This window comes from Tupaia chinensis, unplaced genomic scaffold (genome assembly GCF_000334495.1).
Source record: "Tupaia chinensis unplaced genomic scaffold, TupChi_1.0 Scaffold000063_1, whole genome shotgun sequence".
Taxonomy (NCBI): domain Eukaryota; kingdom Metazoa; phylum Chordata; class Mammalia; order Scandentia; family Tupaiidae; genus Tupaia; species Tupaia belangeri.
This window is the reverse complement of record NW_006159521.1, coordinates 9,910,545-9,915,919: the sequence shown is the minus strand read 5'-3', so window position 1 is coordinate 9,915,919 and position 5,375 is coordinate 9,910,545.

Here is a 5,375-nt window from a genome sequence, read left to right as displayed (position 1 = left end):
ATTGTATTCATGCTAAGAAAAACCATGTTGTACAATTAAATATGTACAATGATTAAATGTAAATAATAAATATATACATAACATGAAAAAAATATATTACCTGCCTGTTTTTGAATCATGGTTGCGATTCTCTCATATATATGTGTGTATGTATATGTGTGTGTGTATATGTATACACACCTTCAGGGGATTTATATACATGCACACACAGAATTTTGCTTTTTTTTTTTTCCTTACGTACTCTGTTTGCACGTATTTTTTGTTACATGCTTTGGCTCTTGTCTCTTATGATAGAGACTTCCTTCAAATGTCTGATAATCCTTGGTTGTTTGCTTATATTTAAGAATAAGACAACAAAACGATGATGGGAAACAGTGAGTAGGTGGGGGATTGTTAACCGTAAACTTCCCTGTAAAGTGATCTGTTTGGCCTTAAGGCCTGGGAACCTCCTGTGCCTTTACCTCCAGGTCTTTTCTCTTGGCTTGATCAGATTCCATGGAGATGGATCTCTGATCATGGAAACTGAAAGCCTGGCTGCAGGATTCTGGGAGCTAAGTAGGTGAAGGTTGCTGGGGCCCAACATTCAATAAACAAATGTCAGTAGTTTCTCTACCCCCTAAAGACCTGTGCCTTTCACAGAGAGTTTGCAGTATTTTACCAGGTACAAGGGAGTCATTTACCTGATTGTTTAGCGTAGGGAGGGAAGTGGAAATCTGATTGCCTCTTAACCAGATTTGCAACTCATTGTCCTTATAGTGGTTCCTCCTTTCTTTGCCTTCACTTCAAGATGCTCCTGAAGCTAGCTAGTTAGGAGTCTTTTGATAACTCTGCAGTATATGTGGCTTGGATACTGATTTCCCTCATTGCCACTTTAGAATTCAGTTTATTAGTCTACTGAGTCTTTTATCACTCATCCCTCTGTTTTCTAGCTTATCAAAACTAGTTGCCTTTGTCCTCTGTCTTGTCTCCCATTCTTTAAATCCTTTACAAATTTTTTATGAAATGAAATGAATTTATTTTAACTTAACATGGAGAAGGAAAGGGGAAGAAAAAATAGACAATTAGCCCACTTTAGAATTCAGTTTATTAGTCTACTGAGTCTTTTATCACTCATCCCTCTGTTTTCTAGCTTATCAAAACTAGTTGCCTTTGTCCTCTGTCTTGTCTCCCATTCTTTAAATCCTTTACAAATTTTTTATGAAATGAAATGAATTTATTTTAACTTAACATGGAGAAGGAAAGGGGAAGAAAAAATAGACAATTAGCCCTTAATTATTATTATTATTATTATGAGATATCACCCCCCAGGTGGGATGGCCATGCCACAATCCCTTCTCTTCCATTTTTCTCCTGGGACTTTGGGCATGCACCTATGTGTGCCTGGCATGATTTTCAAGCCATCGGGTCCAAGACTCAAACCGCCATGTGAGAGTCCAGCAATATAACCACTATGCCATCTGTTGGCCCCCATTGAGTCCTTAAATATTAATGGTGGGTGACTGAGGCCAGCAGGTGGTGTGGTGGTTGAAATGCCAGACTCCCACATGGCAGACTGCAGTTCAAGTCTCAGACCTGGCAGCTTGCTTGCTTCCTTTCTGTCTGTCTCTCTCTCTTTCTAGTGGGTACATGAGCCCTATAGTAAAAAAAAAAAAAAAAAAAAAGATGAAATTAAATGAACAATTAAAAAAACCCAAAAAGATGGGTGATTAAATACATAGGTGTTCTCAATACTATTCTGCCTACTTTTCAATGCATTCGAAATTTTTCATAAGGATTTTTAAAAAATAATTATTTATTTAATTTTATTTATTCATTCATTTATTTTAATTTGACCAGAGAGAGAGAGAGAGAAAGAACGCAAGACAGCAGGTCCAGGACTCAAACTGTAATCGGCCATGTGGGAATGTCCAGTGCCTTAGCCACCATGCCACCTGCTGGTCCCCAATAAGGATATTTTTAAAAATCCTTTTTTAAACATTTTATTTTATTTTTATTTTTTTGAAGAGGTTTTTGCTATAGGGCACATGCGCTCACCAGACAGACAGAGACAGACAGAGAGACAGAAAGCGAGAAATCACCCCCCGGGGGGGTGGCCATGCCACAATCCTTTCTCCTCCATTCTCCTCTTGGGATCTTGGGCACACACGCACACGCGCCAGGCGTGAGTTTTAAGCCCCCGGGTCCGGTACGTGAACCACGGTTGACTACATGGGAGTCCAGCGACATAGCCATTACACTAACAGTTGGTCTCTTAAAATTTTTTTTTACTGATGTCTTAGGTGTGGTTTTGGGCAGAAGCACAATTGGGAGCACATGCTCAATTGCCACCTGTATCTAGAAGTTCCAAATCGCTCTTTTTAAAATATTTAGAGAATCCAATGGATGCTAGATACTGTACCTTGACATACACAGGGATATGGAAAAGGGAGAGATTCATCTTACCTGATTAACAATACTGAATTTTTAAAAACACAACTCTATGGCTCTCCAAGTTTGATGTTTTAGTGTGTCTGACCTTCAGGTCTTTTCTCTTGGGTTGATCAGATTCCATGGAGATGGATCTCTGATCAGGGAAACAGAAAGCCTGACTGCAGGATTCTGTGAGCTAAGGAGGTAAAGGTTGCTGGGGCCCCAACATTCAATAAACAAATGTCAGTAGTTTCTCTACCCCCTAAAGACCTGCACCTTTCACAGAGAGTATGTTTGCAGTATTTTACCAGGTAGAAGGGAGTCATTTACCTGACTGTGTAGAGTAGGGAGGGGAAGATTTGTATTATTTGGTTATTGCTCTCTTGAGCTTTTCAATAAAGCCATCGGACTTTATCTGTTAAGGTGAACAAAGGCCAAGAAATGAGTTATAAGTGATACCGAACTTCATTTTTTTATACCCTTTTTGTCTTTCTCTTATATTAGGGGTATTATAGAAAATTCACTGGTGGGAATAATATTCCTTTATTAAAAATAACACATGTAAAGCTTACGTAATGTTAAATGACTGATAGATTTAATTCTAGTCCCCCCTTTTTGACTCTACTGTGCTTACGGACAGGAGAGTATGGCATTGCCAACACTGAATGAGTTCACAATCTAATGAGGAAAACAAAGTATAAAATGATACTATATGGATTTGTTATCGTTGGAGAGGTGTTTTTTTTTTTTTTTTTTTTGCGATAGGGTGCATGTGCATGCCAGAAAGACAGAGAGAGACAGAGAGACAGAAAGTGAGAAATCACCCCCTACGGGGTATAGCCACGCTGCAATCCCTTTTCCTCCATTCTCCTCTTGGGATCTTCAGCACACATGCACCCGTGCCCAGCATGAGTTTAAGCCACCAGGTCCGGGACGGGAACTGTGGTCGACATCATGGAAGTTCAGTGACATAGCCATTATGCTAATTGCTGGTCCCTGGATCTTTTTTTTTTTTTTAAGAGTGATTTTTGCTATAGGGCCCATGTTCTCACCAGGGACACAGAAGAAACAGAGAGAGAGAAAATGAGAAATCGCCCTTCGGGGGGATGGCCACAACACAAACTTTTCTCTTCTATTCTCCTCTCAGGATACTGGGCACACATGCACATGTGTGCAGCTTGAGTTTGAAGGTGCTAGATCCAGGATTAGAACTGTGGCCGGTCATGTGGGAGTCCAGTGTCATAACCACTACGCCACCTGCTGGCCCCAGTTATATGGGTCTTAACACATAAAAAAAACAAAACTTCACTAATCAGTTTCTCAAATGTATGAGCAAGTCTACATGATAGAGGCTTTGGGCAGACAGCTATTTCTTCCTCTGAAATAAGTCATGCGAAGACAAGAAGAAACTAGCTCTCCTTTACTCTTGAAAATAGGATAAATCCCTCAGATGGGACTTTTTTCTCCAGAATTATCATTGAGTCATAGAATCGTACCATGGCAACGGGGCCTTAAAAGTTATCTATGAAGACTTCTTATGTGTTGTCTAGGTATTTGCTACCAACAAAAGCTCATTTGGCTTGTACCATTTAGAACATACTAGATCACAAATAACAGAAATTCCAAATCCAGTTGGCTTAATCAGTGAAGACAGACCTCTTTTCAGAAGCTGTTTGAGTCAGAGACTCAGAAAAATCAGGAAAGATTAAATCTCTCTTGACATCTGCTTTATTTTAATCTAGGTAGACCTTTTGTTTGGAAGAAAGTTCCCCTCAGTCCAGGGACTCGTTTTTTTGAGCACATGCAGAAAGAAGAGGTTGCCTTTGAGTTGCTCTTAGAACAGGAAAGAAAAAACTATTTCCCAGTCTCCCGCGAATTGCTCCACCTTTTGGTTTTAAGCTGTGTCACGCCCAATGCCAACCAGTAGCTGGCAGAGAATGGGATCATGATGATTTATTTAGGTTGGGATGATGCTATTATAATTTGTTTCGTTTGGAAAACACATGATCCCATAGGTCACTAGGGCAGGGACTCAGAAAAGGGGGTGTTTACTGAGATAAGGAGTGGATCTTGGGAAGGCTAGGCTACCACAGACTCAGGCCTAAGGTCCTGGTGTAGCCGTTACTTCAACGTGGAAACCTCCAACCCCAAACTACTATCGCCTTCTCCCGCTGGACACCTCTGGCTGTCCTTCAGTTCAGTAAATGGCATATTTGTAGTTTAGTTTAATCCACCTCCCCGTTTACGTCCAAGTCCGAGGTCCATGGCTCCTACTTAAGGTGCGGCTGCTTCGTTCTGTTTGTTACTTTGGATTTATCGTCGTTCTTTCGCGATTCTTCTGCTTTGGCCTTACTGGTCTTTACTGCACTCACTAACCCCACAGTCAAAGCTGGCCGCCATTGGAGAATCTTTCACCTCTTACTCAAAGGCACTGAAATTTATTTACTATATTTTGTCTTCTACTTTGGCGTTTCTCCAGGCCAAGTGCACCAAGATGTGACTTTGTGATAGAACCTCCCTGGGCCGTCTCTGTTAAACGAGGGGACGTGGTTGACCCTTTCCAAGAATTCGTCCCACGGTACAATTCGGTGGCTCCGAATGGGATTCGGGTAGGTGACTAAACTGGAGGCTTGGGTGCGCGGTGTTTGGTACCAAGCCCACACTTCGTGTGTTTGAGGGAGGCTGTGCCCAGGCCTGCTCCGGGGTCCGGACCGAGTGTGACCAACTGCACCCCCCTACCCCCGGGGAGCGACCAGGTGGCCGGGCCCCCCGCCCCCACGCGCGCAGCCTCCCGGGGCCGCGGCCAGAGCCTTCGGGCCCAGCCCAGCGCAGCGCAGCGCAGCGCAGCCCGGCGTCCAGCGTGGCTCGCGTAGGAAGGGCGGTCTTCAGTTTGTGCGGCCTCGGGCTGCAGGCCTGGGCGGCGGATCCAGATGCGCTCACAGCTGCGTCTCCCGCGCTCCGCCCCG